Source organism: Marmota marmota, unplaced genomic scaffold (genome assembly GCF_001458135.2).
Source record: "Marmota marmota marmota unplaced genomic scaffold, marMar, whole genome shotgun sequence".
NCBI classification, from domain to species: domain Eukaryota; kingdom Metazoa; phylum Chordata; class Mammalia; order Rodentia; family Sciuridae; genus Marmota; species Marmota marmota.
Window position 1 is genome coordinate 14,825,373 of NW_026000016.1, and position 19,943 is coordinate 14,845,315.

General features: G+C 40.0%; 1 long non-coding RNA gene across 1 annotated transcript in view; it reads right to left on the reverse strand.

Moving 5' to 3' along the window:
• Positions 1 to 529: 529 nt before the first annotated feature.
• Positions 530 to 19,943, reverse strand: part of LOC125618461 — a 31,633-nt gene continuing 12,219 nt past the window's right edge. Inside the window, exons 2-4 of the long non-coding RNA XR_007349728.1 lie at positions 19,831 to 19,836; positions 3,353 to 3,363; positions 530 to 774 (exon numbers count right to left, since the gene is read on the reverse strand). This is a non-coding gene — a long non-coding RNA (uncharacterized LOC125618461). The remainder of the gene's footprint in view (positions 775 to 3,352; positions 3,364 to 19,830; positions 19,837 to 19,943) is intronic.

Here is a 19,943-nt window from a genome sequence, read left to right on the forward strand (position 1 = left end):
TAGGGATGTGTCATTTATGTGACCTGGAGACTCAGACTTGGCCTGCTGACTATGAAGCACTGGCTCTCATGGTTATAGAAGAGGCTTCAAGAGTCTCCAAACCTGTATTGAGTAAGCACAGGACTGTGTGTCTGACCTGGAGACAGGCAACCCACAGGCATCCCTGAAGTTCACAGGCTTCAGATATAAACTGTGTTAAATGTCTATTTTTATTACAGAAAAAGTAACAACTTTACATTACTTAAAAGGGGGGGTGAAGAGAGGGGAAGGGGTATAGTGGGTAGAATGGATAGTAGAATGAATCAGACATTATCATCCAAAGTACATGACTGGTGTGATGCTACATCCTGCACAACTAGAAGCATGAGAAATTATACTACATTTATGTATAATATGTCAAAGTACATTCTATTGTCATGTAGAATTAGAACAAATTTTTTTAAAGTAAATTAAAGAAAACATACCAATTTGCAGAAAAAATATAACTACAATATCTGCTCATAAATGGATCCACCTGGAGACAATCCTAAATGAAGCTAAGCCAGTTTTCAAAAAACAAAGGAAAAATGTTTTATCTGATATGTGGAAGCTAACCCACAACAGGAGGGGTGATGGGAACAGAAGTGCAGTAGATTAGACAATGTGGAGTGGAGGTAAAGGAGGGGGCATAAGCAAAGGAAAGACAGTGGAAAAACTCTGATGCAGCTTTCCCATGTATATATGTGGAAACAACATAGTGAATCCCACCACCATGTACATCCTAAGAATGCAACTCTAAATAGATAAAGTATAATTATACAAATATGGGCTAAATCAAAATGAATTTTATGGGCCAGGGTTTGGCTCAGTGGAGAGCACTTGCCTAGCATGTGTGAGGCACTGGGTTTAATTCTCAGTACTGCATATAAATAAAATAAAATAAACGGTCCATTAACAACTTAAAAAATAAAAAAATTGGATTTAATAACTTAAAACAAACAATAAACGAAAACTAATAAAATGAAACATTTCCTAGGTTCTTTAAACATTTTGATAGCACTAAAATCAACTTAAAATGAATGGAAAGGAAAAGGGCTTTTAAGAGTGTGTATATAATCTCTCCCACTTTTCTGCCATATGATGACACAACTATTGGGACAGACTTTTCCCGCTTCTGACCTACAGCACTGTGGGAAATTATTTTCTATTCTTTAGGAATCTCATAATCTTCACTACTAGAAATTAAAATTAAGAAATTTCATTATTTAGACGCTAATTATCTAACAATACCTTTGAAACCGGAGTTCTAAGATGAAACTCCATGGCTTCTGCTGGCAGGTAGGGGTCTGTGCGGTGGGGGGGGGTGTCAGGGAATCTGCAGCAGAGAGGAGTCCTAGCTCTTCATGGCGGGCCATTCCATCCAGCTTTGCAGCAGACCCCAGCAGATCCTCAACCATTTCTTCTTCTTTCAGCAGTCTCATCTCTGGGAACCAAAGCAGGCTGGAACTTCCATGGAATTCAGGCAGAACTCCTGAGGAACTCCTGCAGAACTCCAGCAGAACTGTGGCGAAACTCCGAGGAACTCTTGCACAGCAATCTCCATGGCCTTGGCAGCTTCTCTTCCTCAGACTAGCCTCCAAGGGGTTTATATAGCACTTCGTCCAATGCTATTGGTCCAAACTTATGCTAATTAGGACTTAGAAAGAAGTATCAATGCTATTGGCCCAAAGTTATGCTAATTGGGTTGGACACATAGGAACTCCATTGATCAGTCTCTTTTTAATATTCATAGTAGATTCATTCATAAAAGAAGCCCCGAATTCCCATGCTGACAATGAATGAATGGATTGGGAAGCAGCTCAATGGCAAAGCTGCAAAAGCACTTGCCTCACATTCCCAAAGCCATGGGTTTGATCCCCGTTCCAAAAAGAAAAAGGAAAAACAAATTTCAGATAAATGAATGCCAGAAAAAAAGAAAATAAACAAACTTTATCAATACATAAATCCTTACTCAAAAACATACCTGCTCTGCGTTCTGCAGGATCTCTGTCAAGTGACCCCTTATCCTTTATCTCTTCAAAATAATTTTTTCCAAAAGTTTGAGAGTCATGGACCATGTTTTAGTCATCTCTCTTCCACACTTATGCCAGAGGTGAATGGATGTGTGGGATGTAATCCAGCAGAGGACCAAGGACTGATTTGGGGCCAGCTTGGGAAGTATTGCTGGTGATATCACATAATAGCTAATTGTTAAAATTCAAATGCATGCATGAACAAATTATATAGAACCAAAAGATATTATGATTAAAGGTCAAGAAGAAGCAAGTAGGGCTAGGATTGTGACTCAGTGATAAAGCACTTGTCTCGCACCTGTAAGGCACTGGCTTTGATTCTCAGTACCACCTAGGAACAAATGAATAAAATAAAGGTCCAGAGACAGCTACCTGAGCTCAGGCCCTTCCCAGATGCACTGGAGCTGGGGCCCAGAGTAGCCCAGTTTCATCCTGCCACCAGCAGAATGTTCAGGCCCAGCCCAGGACAACTTCCAATCAAGAGCTCATGTACAGTCCAGATCTGCCCCCACTGACCTGTGCAGGAGGCCAGACACAGGGCAGGCCCGCGTCCATCCCTCAACCAGGAGACCTGCCCCAAGCTCAGGTCTGGCCCAGGACTGCCTCCACACACCAGCAGACACCCGCTGGAGCTCAGGCTCTGCCCAGATCAGCTTCACCAACCTGCATGAAGCCCGGGAAAGGGTAGGTCTGAGTCCATCCCAACATTGGCTGACCCTCCCCATAGCTGAGACTCGGCCCAGGACTGCCTCTGCCCACCGGCAGACCACTGCAGGACTCAGATCCAGTCCAGAGTCACCTCAAGGACCTTCTCAGGAGACCAGGCCCAGGGTAGCCTGAGTCCATCCACTCATCATGAGACTGGTGCCAGAGCTCAGGTTTGGCCCAGGACTGCCTCCACCCTCCAGCAGCTCCCTCCAGAGCTCAGGTTTGGACCAGGACAGACTGCCCACCAACAGACACTTGCTGGTGGCCAATCCCAGCCCACTTCAGCCTCGACATCCTGGCTGAAGCCCAGCGTAGGCCCTGGTGCTTCCCACCAAAAGCAGACCCCCACTGTTTCTCAGGCTCCCACCAGATAAGCCTTGTAGATGTGCACAGTTGCCCAGGAAGAGGGTAGCCCTGGGAACATATGGCCACCACCAGACCACCACCTGAGCTCAGGCTCGGCCCAGGACTGACTCCGCCCACAGGCAGAATCCTGCCAGAGCTCATACAAGGCCCAGATCGGCCTCACTACCCTGCACAGGAGCCCAGGCAAGGGGAGGCCCTGTTCCATCCCGCCACCTGCAGAATCCCACCAGAACTCCAGCTATGCCCAGATCCAACTCGACGACCTGGCAGGATGAAACCGAGTCCAGGGTAGCCTATGTCCTTCCAGTCATGAAGAGACTGGTATCCGAAACTCAGGCTCCTCTCATGACGGACTCCGCCCACTGACAGACAGCTACAGTAGTTCAGACCCAGCCCAAATCAGCAGTGCTGAAGGGTGTGGGAGCCTGGCCCATGGTAGGCCTGTGAACAATTGCCACAAGCAGGCACCAAGCAGACCTCAGGCCAGACACAGAACCACCTTCATCCACAGGCAGAGTTCAAACATGGCCAAGATTTCCCTCCCTGATCTGCCCAAGAGCCCGGGCAAGGGGAGGCCCTGTTTCATCCCACCACCAGCAGAACCCCACCAGAGCTCCAGCTCTGCCAGATCCAACTCTATGTCCTGGCAGGAGATGAATCCCGAGCTCAGGGTAGCCCAAGTGGATCCAGTCACCATGAGACTGGCACCAAAGCTCAGGCTCCGCCCATGAATGACTCTACCCACTGACCCACAGTCACCAAAGTTCAGCCCCAGCCCAGATCAGCAGTGCTGACAGGTGTGGGAGCCTGGCCCAAGGTAGGCCTGGGACCAACTGCCATAAGAAGGCCTCTAGCAGAGCTCAGCCCACACATAGTACAGCTTCCCCCCACAGGCAGACACCTTCTGAAGCTCAGGCTCTTCTCAGATCAGCCTAAGTCCACCTGCGTGGGAGCCCGGGCATGGGTAGGCACACTCCCATCCTGCCAGTGTCCGACACCCGCTGGAGCTTAGACTCGGCCCAATACCACCTCTATCTATGGTCAGATGCCCACCGGAGCTCAGGCCCAGGCCAGGACTGCCTCTGCTCACTTGCTGACACCTGCTGGACTTCGGACTCAGCCCAGATTATCCTAGTACACCTGTGGGAGTCCAGATACAGGGTAGTAGGCCTGAGTTCATCCCACCACTGCTAGATAGCAGGTGGAGCTTAGGCTTGGCTCAGGATTGCCTCAATGACCTGCATGGGAACCCTGGCAAGGGTAGGACTGGTTCCATCCCACCACCTGCACACCTCCACTGGAGCTCAAGGTCTGCCCGGGAGCCAGGTGGCAGGGAAGGCCCTGGTTCTACATGCCACCACCTGATGTCTGTGGTTCTTAGGCTCGGCCCAGGACTGCTTCTCCTCATCGCCAGACATCTTTGAGAGCTCAGGATCGCCCCAATCTGCCAGGACGACCTGCAGTGGAAGCACGGGCACAGGATAGCCACAGGTCCATTCCGCCACCAGCCAACTACTGAGGGAGCTGACGCCCAGATCTGATGCGCCTGGCAGAACTCTCCTGAGCTGATGCTCAGGGTAAGCCCAGGACCATCCCGCCATTGGCTGACCTCTTCTGGAGCTCGGGCTCTCCCCAGATCAGCCTATTCCAACTGCGTGGGAGTCCTTACCTAGGGTAGGCCTGAGTCCATCAAGCCACCAGCAGACCCTCACCACATTTGAGGCTCAGTCCACTGGCAGACACTTCCGGAGCTCAGGCAGGGTCAGGACTGTATACACCCAATAGCAGACTCTCAATGAAGCTCGGGTCTGGCCAGATCCTCCTCATGGATCTGCATGGCTGCTGGAACCCTAATTAGGTATGGGTCCATCCCACCAGGGGAAACCCCCCAGGAGCTTATGAATAAATAAATAGCTAAAATAATAAAGGAAGGAAGAAAAAAAGAAAGAAAACTAGCTTATTCATATTCTTGATTTTATTCGAAATTACTTTCAGTAGGACTTCATGGATTGACTCTATTCTTCAATGCAAGGGACTTACTTACATTACCTAAGCTTGATTTGGGTGGCCCAAATGTTATCCATGTAAAAATAAAACATTAGGCAAGGAAAAAGAAGATGGCGGTGAATGGAGTGAGACACCCCTGTGTACCGCGTCACTGCGCAGGTAATTAGTGAGTTTAGAACCGCTGGAAGCTATCTCGTTTGGAATGTCCAGCAAAATTGGAGTGCACTGAAACCTAGAGGAAGAATTTCAACACCGGAGGATCAGTTATTGTGGCTCAATTGCGAGTGAACCATGCGCCCCGAGATTCAGGCTGATTGATCAGCAGCTCGCCAGCAGCCGGAGCATGCGTGCCCATGTGCCAGCAAAGCAGAGAAATGGTTCTACAGATTCTGTGGGGTCCTGCTAACTGTGCACTCACAGTGCTCCAGGCTGAGTTCTGAGATTGAGACGGGGGAGAGAAATGGTCCAGATCTGCCTTCCACACCAGACACCCCACAGAGGAAGCCAGCGGCCACCATATTTGGGAGCTGATGTCACCATCACCAGCTTCTGACAGATCAGACCCCATCGCAGCAAGTTCAGTGATAGAACAGGTGTGTGACATTCAGCCCTTCTCCCATACAGAGGGGAAATCGCATTAAATCTCTCCCCGGCTTTCCTTTGGCATGAATATCAGAGTGGGCATGAATATCAGAGGCGTGGGGAAAGGTAAAGACACCTGACCTCCAACTCCCACCTCCCACCAGGGGCAAAAAGGAAACCTGTCTTGCCAGCTCTTGGGGGAGTGGCTTTTGGAGGGAATGGAAAGAATAGGGGGCCGGTTCCCAATTCCTGCACTCCACATCTAGGAAACTGCAGGCCCAGAGTGTAGCTTGAACTGTGGAGAGGTACCACACTGGGGAAGGCCTGGCTGGCAGGAGAAGCGAGGAGGCTAGAAGCCAGGAACAACCCTAAGTGAATAGGATTGGAGAGACACCAGGTGGGGGAGGGGGGAGCCACCTAAATGGATTGTTTCCTACAGCCCGAAGGCAAAATCTTGCTCCTGAAAGCACAGCTCCACCTACTGGAAGTGAAGAAAATAGAAGCCTAACAGTGCATTTTTTCTTAATTGTAATTTTTATTTTACTTATGTTATTATTTTTTATCATTTCTTTTTTCTTTTCTATTTTTTTCTCTTTCTTTCTTCTCTCTCTCTCTCTCTTTCTTGGTTTTCTTCCTTACCTTTTCCCTATCTTTCCTCCCAAGCATGACCACTCCAATTACCTGTAATTTACTAAATGCGAATAGATGAATGTTAGGAGAGAGTCTATAGTCCGCCTAAGCCCTTAACTACCCCCAAGTACTCCTGTCTATTCTCTTGTTAATATCTTCCTGCATTTGAGTAACCCCCCAAAGAAGCTAAGGTATACTAACCTCCATACCATCACATCTCCCGACCTTAACATAAAATCCTAAGTTCAAACTTCAATTCTCTATATGACATCAAAATCTATAGGCCTTTAATGAAACTAATGAATTTACTTTAAATCACAATTAAATCAAACATCTCTAAACATTGTCTCCCAATACAAAGGAGAGATCTTGGAGCTATACAAAACCAAAACAAATTTATAGGAAAAAATAATAACACAGCAGTCAAACAGAGCTGGAAAGAAACATGAGCACCATGAAAAAAGGAAGAAAAGGAACACAAACAATGCAGGACAGCTTAAATTTACAGGAGATGCTATATGCATCAGAAAAATGGTCAAATAAAGAACTCAAGGCATACCTGACTCAGATGGAATGGAATCTTAAAGAAATCATTAGACAGCAAATGCAAGCAATGAAAGAACACCTCCACAATGAATTACACAAACAAATTAAAAAAGCAAATGAACAACTCTACAGGGATATAGAGGTTATAATAAAAAACCAAACAGAGATCCTAGAAATGAAGGAAAGTATAAACCAAATTTAAAAAATCAAATGAAAGTATCACCAGTAGAGTAGACCAAGTAGAAGTCAGAACATCAGACAATGAAGACAAAATATATCATCTCGAAAAGAGTCTAGTCAACCCTGGGGAGGAAGGAGGGAGTCCTCTTTGTCTTCACTCTGTACAAAAGGAAAAGACTCATGGAAACAAAGGGCTATTAAAGTAGTGTTTGTTCTTTTATTGTGTGGCAACAGTGGTTCATTATCTAGATTTAACCCAGAGTTCAAGTTGTGGTAGCATTTAAAGATCCATTAATAACAAGTCTAATTTTAAAATGTTAAATGTAGAGCTTCAATTAAGCTGTATTTATTAATTTAATACTTATTACTTTAGTCTGCAAAGATTGATTAAACATGATCTCTGCCTATTTCTTGACAGTTGTTTTTGTGTCCCTAAATTATACTCTAGGATTATTTAGCATATCATTTTTTTTTACAAATCATTGCTATACAATAAAATGCCAATTTGTTCAGAAGTTTCACTGAAAATCCCCCATAAATTTTCATCTAAGGTGATTTATAATATTCAGATATTTAATGTTAAAATATAAGATTGCCTGATTTTTCCATAAATTAAATCCCTAAATATATAAAGATGATGATTTAAAATTGAAATAACATAGCAGAGTCTCTTGACTTTTCAAAAAGTAGTTACCCTATGTTATGAATCCCTTCCTTTTAACTTATTTTTAATTGCAGAATGTGAACAAGAGTTTTATTTTCATGGACTTAGGATCCTCAGGTTGACCTCAATAACGTGGGATGTTATAGGTATGTCAGATATGGAAACTTGAGGAATCAGGACTCAGCCAGAAGGTCACACAACACAGCAGATGTGTTCTGTAAATGTGTTGAAGTCAAGTGCATGGAAGAAGGAAATTAGAGATTCATATTAACATAAAATCTGGCCTGTTCACAGTATTATCTTTAGGTTAAAAGAGGATTCATTTATCCAATGGTTCAGAGCAGTGAGATCTTCATTTTTATTAGACTTTTTCTTATTTATAAATTGCTTCTTCTAAAACCATCTTCAGTCAAATCACCTTTCTTCATTATATTCCACATCCAAAAATATTCACAGAACAAAACAACACTTACTGCTGTTTGTTTCAGCTCCTGTGTTAGCCAGGGGGGTTTTCTTTCCATATATACAATCTGACACCTCAGAAACTGGCGCCTACACAATGCACAAGACACAGGCTGCTTTCCATCAATTAAAATTTAAGGAATTTTTTGCTAGTGTCATCTTTAAATTAGAGAATAATAGGTGGAAGGAAATGTCCTGCAAGAATGCAGCATAGTTGCATTTCTAGGGCTCTCCTGAAGAGAGCATATTCAAAACTAATGGCTCGTTAGTTTTCATTAATCAACCAACATCTATCTGATAGATAAAAGGGTTCTGAACTTGTTATGATGTAATGGGTAAACAAATTTCTAGTCTTTTTGGGATTACCTTAATTATGTATCATCTTTGTCTGCAATTTGCAACTTCATTTGTATGGTTTCTCTGCTGTATGAATTCTCTGATGTTGAATAAAATGTGATCTTCAAATAAATGCTTTGCCACATTCTTTACATTTGTATGGTTTCTCTCCAGTATGAATACTCTGGAGTTGGATAAGGTGTGATCTTCAATTAAAAGCTTTGCCACATTCTTTACATTTATATGGTTTCTCTCCAGTATGAATTATCTGGTGTCTACTATGGCATGATTTTGGTAAAATCTTTGCCACATTCTTTACATTTGAATGGTTTTTCTCCATTATGAATACTCTGGTGTTGAGTAATACTTGCAGTTTTATATAAAATGCTTTCACATTCCTTATATTTGTAATTCTTTTCATGAACATGAAAACTTGGATGGATGAATTTTGAGCATGAATTAAAAAGTTCTCACTTTTATCTTTGTAAATCTTTTTAAAATGATCACCCAGATGTTTCCTTTTCTTAAAACATTTTTGCAAAAAAATATTTTATGTTCTGCTTTCCTGAAAATTCTAGGTTTTGATGAGAAGACATACCCACAAACCAGGTTTCTATAGACCTCTAACATCACATCACCATATAAAGTCTGCTAAGCTGGGTCCAGGCATTTCCACTTTTCTTCAGAAAAATCAATGACCACATCCCTGAATGTCAATGGTTCCTTTCAAAGTTTCCACTAAATCCAACACTGGAGATAAAGGCATTTCTCTGCTTTCAGGGTTCTGTATGTTTTGCCCTGATATTTTTCAGCACCTGTGTAGCACAGATACCTGGAGGTCCTGATCCAGAAGAGGAAGCATAGAAAAAGACTCAAACAATGGTGGGCTCCAGAAACAAAGGGAACAGAAGATTGTGGAAGCCCACCCTCTTACAGCAATATGCAACTTCAATGGTCAAATTACAATTTGTGGCCAGAGTAGATGACTTTGGGCAAAATGTATATTTTTTAAAGGATCCATGAGCACTTCATGACCTTCTTTTTCTTAAATGGCTTGCAGAACATTATATGAAGTTTTTTCCAGATATAAATCCATAGACTTTACCTATAATCTGTAAGGAAAGCCAGCCTTGTAGTAGAAAAAAAATTGACCTATTTATAACTTCAAAAACCTGCTTACTTTTGAAAATCAAATTATATATTCTGGGGCAGGGGCTGAAGTTTCTTTCATTTTATTTTTCCTTTCTTTTTCTTAACTAGGCTAATATTCTTCCAGTACTTAAGAATGGCTGGTAAGAAAATCATAGATACCTAAACTTCTCTGGATACCTGGAATCATTGGTTTGCTAAAGTCAGCCCACATTTATTTATGAGAATAGTTTTTTATAAATTTTGCAAATCATTGTTAAATCCAACCATTATTAAAAATTAAGTAGATCATATAAAAATCAGGAATAATTAATACTCAAAATTCATCATTTCCTAATTACTTTTACCATACTATGATCCCAGCTTCTGAGATGATTTATACCTGCTTAAATTTTGGCATTAACATATGTTAATTAATATATACATTTGGAATTAATATATACATTTCCACAAAATTGACAGCTAGAATTTGTAATGAGATAGCATCAAATCTGTAGATAAATTTGGGGAGAATTAACATCTTCATAATATTCAATCTTCTCACCTGTGAGCAGTGGATTCTGCCATGATACTGGGTCCCATTCCAGCAGAAGCAGCACAGCACCTGGCAAGATGGAGGTGAGAGGAGTGTTAGCCAGGAGAAGGGGGTGCTAGAAAGGGAGGATTCATAGTTGCACGTGCACCTGGAGAGGGGACATCAAACAAGAAAGTGAACGAGGGGCCAGTTGTCCCTGGGCTGCTAGGGTGTGGGATCACAATGAACGTGACAGTACTCACATGAATCTGAGAAGGGACACAGAAGGAAAGTCCAGACAGTTCTCTGATCCTTGTGGCAGATGAGGACAGGAGGGCTGATCTCCATGGACTGGCAGTTCTGGGATGCGTGAGAGGACTTGTTTGCTGTGGTGAGGGAAGTGAAGGAGTGGTGCTTTTTGGTATTGTTCTTGGTGTAGAATTGCTTTTGGGCAGTGCTGCTCTGGGCTGTTGCTGAGGTACATTCTTCAGCATCAACTTCTGGCATAGGAGGCTATCCCATTCTGTCAGTTGCTTAGCAGTCAAGTTAAACTCAATATAGGAAATCAGAAATATTCCTATTTTGTCTGCCAACTTTCCTTCAGCACAGCTTACATCCACTCTCTGGATCACAGTCAGAACATCATCCTTAACAAATGGAAGGCAGTCATTATCTGCTACTTTTTTTGTCTTTCACTTCAAAGTCATAAAGTGCTTTGCACTGAGGTGGGGGCTGAGGCAATGGTTTAATAATCTGCACTAAGTTGGTTGGGGAAAAAGCCATGGATCCCATTGACTTACCCTGTGGAGCCAGTTTTTATCAATGTGTCCTCAAAAAAAAAAAAATGATGATGTCACATTTGCTGAATTTAAAGTCTCCAGGGTCCTTTCCTTCATAGTTTTGTAATGCTTGAGGACATGGTAACAGGTATACCCCTCACTGGGGCCTCCAGGTGTTAGTCTGTAAACAAGTCAAGATGGCACCTGGCATTTTGCAGAGGGAGTGGTTTGTGAAGTAACGCCAGGGAGCCATTAAGTGTGGAGATTCCTTATTGGTTGACTGCTGTATCTAGTTTATGTTAATTAAGATAAGCTGTGTGTAATGTATATATACCCCTCCTGTCCTACAATAAACGGCTCCCACTCCTGCTGTATCAATGTACACAAGTTGCTCGTCACCCCCCCCCCGGTTATTTTGCCCAGCCAGCTGGGCACCTGAGGCTGCCATCCACACTGGGATTTCTCCAGATCTTTTGCACTACAGTTAGCCAAAAAACCTCCACCAGCTAGGTTTCCAAGGCCTCTGCTTGATGCCATCCAGAAGCCTGACCAGCAGGATGTTACCTGGAAGCTCATAATGGGAGCCAACAAGAGTCCTCTACTTGGGACAACTGAGGGAACCTAAGATCCCAGAAAACATCCTTTGTAAAACCTGTGCTGGCAAAGCAAGACTTTTGCAGAAGCACCCAGGACATTCCAAAAGATCCAAGGAGGCAGATTCATCCATCTTGATGTACTCTAGTGAGAAAAATCTTTAGCAATGTTCATAGTTGTGTGCAGCTCTTAAAATTATTCATGTAACATCCATGTCATATTTTGCTCTTACGCCTTGGCTCCTCCTTCTTGTTCTTAGTCCCCCCAGTGGTGGCCATGGCCAATGCAGATTCCACCCAGCCTTGTCTGCTGCTCCCTATGTCTCTGAAGCAGGTGCGGCAGCCCCTGGAGACTCTTCTCTGCTGCCCCCCTCTCTGCAAAGACATATTACAGGTATCACCACCTCCCACTTGCCCAGCCTTAAATGTTATTTTTTAAGTCAACAGAATACTTGATGGATTAGAAACCAATACATGAGAAATGGGATAGTCCAAATTTCTATCCTGGCTTGAATATTTTGTGACTTTGTGACTTTGGAGAAGTGACCTAACTTCTCTGCTTTCTTTTTCTCTGGTGGTAGTAGTAGTCCCTGTCATAGGGAACCACAGGAACTACAGACAAAGCTCCAATGCAGTGCGAGTCGTGATACACACTCAAGACATGGCAGCTATTGTTACCCTGAGTTTAATAATGTATGAAAAAAGAGCAATAATGACAGTGTCTTGTGGTGATGGGCAGCTGACAGTGCAGAGGTAGTGAGGACCTTCACTCTTTCTGTGAAGCAGCTGAAGGACAGACACCAAGGTAGATGGGGCCTGGATGCTTGACACTGGTGACATATTCATACCTCTCCCTTTTTTCTTGCAGAATGTCCCCAAGGACCTGTTCATCTACACCTTTTGGCTGGAGCAGTCCCTCTTGTTGCAGACCCTGCAGGAGATGCTGGCTAACATGGTGGAGAAGTTGGAAGGGGGAAGTGCAGTTTAGACTGGAGCATTTTAATGTGCTCAACTGCTATGGGATGGTGGCTCTTACAGGTATTGGAAATTGTATTTGTGGAGATAAGTCAATGAATTTCACTTGTGACTCCCTTGGGGTTGACCTTCTGCTTTACCTAGCACCCCTTAGATCTTTAACTTGAAAATCGAAGTGCAATGTGATCTATGTGGCTGCCTGTTGTGCTCATGGAAACAGCCTTTCTTGGGCATCTGTGTGTCTCCCTGCATCTTCACAGCTCTGACCAGTTGTTTTGTACATGGCTCTTTGTTATTAACCATTATTTATTGTAAAATATCTTTAACTGTGTGGTTATGTTCTAAGGTGTTGTTTGGCGAATACAATTTCATGGCACTGTTACATGCTTTAGGTAATGAAATCACAGTGATATGGCTTTAGTAAATTGTAAATTTGCAAATAGCTAATCATTTTCTTTTGAAAATTAAGACTTTTATTTCTGTCTTCAAATGCAGATATTTTCCTTAAAAAAAATCTATGATGATTTTAATTATTTTCCATGTGACAAGCTCTTACTGACTGGGTAGTACCCATTTGTAACTAATTCATACAGTTTAGAGTTAAGCAGAAGGATAAATGGTCACCCTTTGGGGTCTTCTCTATATTTTTTTTGAAGATCAGAAACACTTTATTATACTTTGTGTAATGAACTATATTTAAACAAAATAATGGCATGATTACATTACTCATACATATGACAACACACACAAAAGTTTAAATAAACCAAATCTGCAAAGTTTCAGTTTACTTGAATTAAGTTGGATTGAGATAATTTGTGACCCTAATTTGAGACAGTCCTATTTGTACTGATTTCTAATCTTGTTTCTATAACAAATATGAACTCTTTTTTTTTCTTTGAAATAGTTTAGTATCAGTGTCTACATTAGAATATCCACACAGACCTTAATTTTCCCCCTAGACTTTAAAATTACATTAATATTTTCTTGCCCAGTACCCCAAATGTTCAAAAACTGGGACCTTTTTTATTCAGATATTTATTATAAAAATTTCAAACAGCAGATAAATTTTTAGGAAGAGTAAAATAGGAGCCACATACCCACCACCTAGTTTCTAGAGTTGTTAATATTTCCCCTGATTAACTTCATCTATCCTCTGACAACCATCTCATTTGTTGAACTTTTTCAATGTAAGTTGCATCATTATGGCCCTTCATCCTTAAATAGCTTAACATGCATCTCCTAAAAATAAGAACACTCACCTGCATAACACAATGTTATTATGTCACCCAAGAAAGTAACAACAATATCCTAAAGCTATCTAACATCAGGTCAAATTAAAATTTTCCCAGGGAGTGAGTTTTCTACTTCTACCCTTTCTTCTATACATTTTGATAACATTCTTTTATAAAGAAAGGTTTTAGCCTTAAATTAAACATAAAATTTAGTTGCCTTTAAATAGTCAAATTAAAGCCCTGATTTTTTCCCAAGTTTTAATAATAGCAATATTAATAAAAGAAAATAATTATATGAAACAAAGGAGAAATTATATGTACATCCAATGGTTTTCATGTAACCAGACAAAAAGTAATACAAACTTAATTTAATTAAAATCTTAACAAATGACATAGAAGCTATCAACATTATTGTCTTCTTAAGCTGAACTAGGCAGTGAGAACAATCCACCTACAGGTGATCTAAACCAAAAAAACAAACTGACATTAAATTTTCTTCTACATTGATAGATGTTATGTGTTATTGTCCACATTTGAAGTGAAAAAAAAACAACAGAATTTCAAAGTTCATCAACCCAATAAGTATTTCAAATCTATGTGAAGGTATTATTTATCTAAACTTAAAAAATGTTCTTTTTAGATACACATGACATTAGAGTGTATTTTGACATAGTATGCATTCATGGAGTATAACTTATTCTAATTAGGATTCCATTCTTGTGGTTGTATGTGATGTGGAGTGAAACTGGTCATATATTCATATATGAACATAAGAAAGTTATGTCTGATTCACTCCACTGTCTTTCCAATTCCCATCCTCCTCTCTTTCCTTCATTCCCCTTTGTCTAATCCAATAAATGTCTGTTTTAACCCCTGTACTCTTATTATGTGTTAGCATCCACATATCAGAGAAATCATTTGGACTTGGCTTTTTGGGACTGAACGCCCCAATTCTTAACCTGTATTTCTTACTATCAGAGATATACTTCAGGAGTTTGGTGAGCCTCTTAATGCTATGTACATATATATGTACATTTTCTTGGAGGAGGTCCATGTTAGGCCCAGATTCTTAAGACTGGTGTTGTGATTTCCCAAAACATTAAGAACTATTATTATTTGTTTTTTGTTTTGTTTTGTTTTAATTAGTTACACATGACACTACAATGATCTTGACATATACATTTGAATCAGATGGGATATAATTTCTCATTTTTTTGAGTGTACAGGTTGCAGAATTACATTAGTCATGCAGTCACGTATATACCCACAGCAATAATAATGTCTATTTTATTCTGCTGTCCTTCCATTCCCCCTTCCCCTCCCCTCCCCTTCCATCAGTTCTCTCTACCCAATATAATGTGACACAATTCTTTTTTCCCCTTCACATCATCATACCTGTATTCTGTATAAAGAAGGGGGTCTCCTTCTCTCTTCCATACAATTCCTCTTCTCCCTCCCTTTCCCTCCCACCCCTCTTCCCTATCTAGAGGTAATTTTCTTCTCATGCTCTTCCTCCCTACCCCATTTTGATTCACCTCCCTTATATCAGAGAAGACATCTGGAATTTGTTTTTTTGGAATTGGCTAACTTCACTTAGCATAATCTGCTCTAATGCCATCCATTTCCTTGCAAATGCTATGATCTTGTTATTTTTTAGTGCTGAGTAATATTCCATCATTATGAATGCCACATTTTTTTTATCCATTCATCCATTGAAGGGCATCTAGGTTGGCTCCACAGTCTAGCTATTGTGAATTATGCTGCTATAAACATTGATGTGGCTATGTCCCTGTAGTATGCCATTTTTAGGTCTTTTGAGTATAGTCCGAGAAGAACAATAGCTGGGTCCAATGGTAGCTCCATTCCCAGTTTTCCAAGGAATCTCCATACTGCTTTCCAAATTGGCTGCACCAATTTGCAGTCCCACCAGCAATGTATGAGTGTACCTTTTTCCCCACATCCTTGCCAGCACTTGTTGTTTGACTTCATAATGGCTGCCATTCTTACTGGAGTGAGATGGTATCTTAGAGTAGTTTTAATTTGCATTTCTCTGATTGCTAGAGATGGTGATCATTTTTTCGTGTATTTTTTGACTGATTGTATATCCTCTAATGAGAAATATCTGTTCTGGTCCTTGGCCCATTTGTTGATTGGGTTATTTGTTTTTTTGTTGTTTAACTTTTTTGAGTTCTTTGTATACCCTAGAGATTAGAGCTCTATCTGATGTGTGAGGGGTAAAAATTTGTTCCCAGGATGTGGGCTCCATATTCACTTCATATATTATTTCTCTTGCTGAGAAAAAACTTTTTAGTTTGAATTTGTCCCATTTGTTGATTCATGGTTTTAATTCTTGTGCTATAGGTGTCTTATTAAGGAACTTGGGGCCTAACCCCATGTGATGGAGATTAGAGCCTACTTTTTCTTTTATTAGATGCAGAGTCTCTGGTTAGATTCCTAGATCCTTGATCCATTTTGAGTTAACTTTTGTGCATGGTGAGAGATGGGGATTCAATTTCATTTTGTTACATATGGATTTCCAGTTCTCCAAGCATCATTTGTTGAAGATGCTATCCTTTCTCCATTGCATGCTTTTAGCACCTTTGTCTAATATAAGGTAGTTGTAATTTTGTGGGTTGGTCTCTGTGTCCTCTATACTGTACCATTGGTCTACCAGCCTGTTTTGATGCCAGTACCATGCTGTTTTTGTTACTATTGCTCTGTAGTATAGTTTAAGATCTGGAATAGCGATACCTCCTGTTTCACTCTTCCTGCTTAGAATTGCTTTAGCTATTCTGGGTCTCTTATTTTTCCAGATGAATTTCATAATTGCTTTTTCTATTTCTGCAAGGAATGCCATTGGGATTTTGATCCGAATCGTGTTGAATCTGTAGAGTGCTTTTGGTAATATGGCCATTTTAATAATATTAATTCTGCCTATCCATGAGCAAGGTATATCTTTCCATCTTCTAAGGTCTTCTTCTATTTATTTCTTTAGGGTTCCATAGTTTTCATTGTATAGATCTTTCACCTATTTTGTTAAGTTGATTTTCAAGTATTTTTTTTTTGAGGGTGTTGTGAATCAGGTAGTTTTCCTCATTTTCATTTCAGAGGATTTGTCATGGATATACAAGAATGCCTTTTGATTTATGGGTGTTGATTTTATATCCTGTCACTTTGCTGAATTCATTTACTAATTCTAGAAGTTTCTTGGTAGAACCTTTTGGGTCTGCTAGGTATAGGATTATATCATCGGCAAATAGTGCTAGTTTAAGTTCTTGCTTTCCTATATTTATGCCTTTAATTTCATTTGTCTGTCCAATTGTTCTGGCTAGTGTTTCAAGAACTATGTTGAATAGAAGTGGTGAGAGAGGGCATCCCTGTCTTGTTCCAGATTTAGAGGGAATGTCTTCAATTTTTCTCGATTTAGAATGATGCTGGCCTGAGACTTAGAGTAGATAGCTTTTACAATGTTGAGGTAAGTTCCTGTTATCCCTAGTTTTTCTAATGCTTTAAACATAAAGAAGTGCTGTATTTTGTCAAATGCTTTTTCTGTGTCTATCAAGATGATCACATGGTTCTTATCTTTAAGTCTATTGATGTGGTGAATTACATTTATTGATTTCCATATGCTGAACCAGCCTTGCATCCCAGGGATGAAACCCACTTGATCATTATGCATGATCTTTTTGATGTGTTTTTGTATCAAATTTGCCAGAATTTTATTGAGGATTTTTGCATCTATATTCATTAGAGATATTGGTCTGAAATTTTCCTTCTTTGAAGTGTCTTTGCCTGGTTTTGGAATCAGGGTGATATTGGCCTCATAGAATAAATTTGGAAATATCCCTCTTTTTCTATTTCCTGAAATAGATTGAAGAGTATTGGTATTAGTTTTTCTTTAAAGGTCTTGTAAAACTCTGCTGTATATCCATCCAGTCCTGGGCTTTTCTTGTTTGGTAATCTTTTGATTGCTTCTTCTATTTCCTCACATGTTATTGGTCTGTTTAAATTGTGTATATCTTCCTGATTCAATCTGGGCAGATCATATGACTTAAGGAATTTATCAATGCCTTCACTATCTTCTATTTTATTGGAGTATAAGGATTCAAAGTAATTTCTAATTATCTTCTGTATTTCTGTAGTATCTGTTGTAATATTGCCTTTTTCATCCTGTATGCTAGTAATTTGGGTTCTCTCTCTTCTCCTCATTAGCTTGGCTAAGGGTCTGTCAATCTTATTTATTTTTTCAAAGCACCATCTTTTAGTTTTGTCAATTTTTCAATTGTTTCTTTTGTTTCAATTTCATTGATTTCATCTCTGAGTTTATTTATTTCTTGCCTTCTACTGCATTTGCTGCTGATTTGCTCTTCTTCTTCTAGGGCTTTGAGATGTAGTGTGAGATAATTTATTTGTTGGCTTTTTCTTTTCTTGAGGAATGAACTCCATGCAATGAATTTTCCTCTTAATATTGCTTTCATAGTGTCCCATAGATTTTGATATGTTGTGTCTGTGTTTTCATTTATTTCTAAGAATTTTTTAATTTTCTCATTCATGTCTTCTGTAACCCATTGTTCATTCAGTAGCCTATTGTTCATTCTCCAAGTGATGTAGGAATTTTTCTACCTTATTTTATCATTGATTTCCAATTTCATTCCATTATGATTGGATAAAATGCATGGTAATATCTCTACTCCTTTATATTTGCTAAGAGTTGCCCTATGGCATAATATATGGTCTATTTTTGAGAAGGATCCATGTGCTGATGAGAAAAAAGTGTGTCCACTTGATTTTGGTTGATATATTCTATATATATCAATTTAGTCTAAGTTATTAATTGTGTTATTTTGATCTATACTTTCTTTATTCAACTTTTGTTTGGAACATCTGTCCAGTTGTGAGAGAGGTGTGTTACAGTAACCCATGATTACTGTGTTGTGATCTATTTGTCTCTTGAACTTGAGAAGGGTTTGTTTGATGAACATAGCTGCACCATTGTTTGGGGCATATATATTAGTGATTGTTATGTCTTGTTGTTGAATGGTTCCCTTTAACAGTATGTAGTGTCCTTCTTTATCTCTTTTGATTAACTTTGGCTTGAAGTCTATTTTATTTGATATGAGTATGGACACCCCTGATTGCTTCCAAGGTCCATGTGAGTAGTATGATTTTTCCCAACCTTTCACCTTCAGTCTGTGTATGTCTTTTTCTATCAGATGAGTCTCCTGTAGGCAGAATATTGTTGGATCTTTTTTTAATCCAGTCTACTAGCCTATGTCTTTTGATTGGTGAGTTTAAGCCATTAACATTTAGGGGTACTATTGAGATATGGTTTGTACTTCCAGCCATGTTTGTTTATTTTGTTATTTAACTTTATTTGTTTTTCCTCTTTGATTAGTTTTTCTCCTTACTGTACTACTTCCCACTGTTGATTTTTGTGGTTGTTTTTCATTTCCTCTTCGTGTAATGTTTTGCCCAAGATGCTTTGCAGAGCTGGTTTTCTAGCTGTGAATTCTTTTAACTTTTGTTTATCATGGAAGATTTTTATTTCATTGTCAAACCTGAAGCTTAATTTTGCTGGATACAAGATTCTTGGTTGGAACCCATTATCTTTCAGCATTTGAAATACATTGTTTCAGGATCTTCTAGCTTTCAGCGTCTGTGATGAAAAAATCAGCTGTTAACCTAATTGGTTTACCCCTAAATGTAATCTGCCTCCTTTCTCTTGTAGTTTTTAAAATTCTCTCCTTGTTCTGTATGTTGGATATTTTCATTATAGTGTGACTTGGTGTGGGTCTCTTGTGGTTTTGTACATTTGGCATCCTGTAGGTTTCTAGGATTTGGATTTCCATTTTATTCTTCATGTCTGGAAAGTTTTCTAAAATTATTTCATTGAACAGATTGCTCATTACTTTGATTTGGACCTCCATACCTTCCTCTATCCCAATAACTCTTTTTTTTTAAATTCTTTTTTTAAATTTTTTATTGTGGTTTGTTCAAAACATTACAAATTTCTTGACATATCATATTCCACACTTTGATTCAAGTGGGTTATGAACTCCCACCTTCACCCCATACACAGATTGCAGAATCACATCAGTTACACATCCATTGATTTACATATTGCCATACTAGTGTCTGTTGTGCTCCGCTGCCTTTCCCATCCTCCACC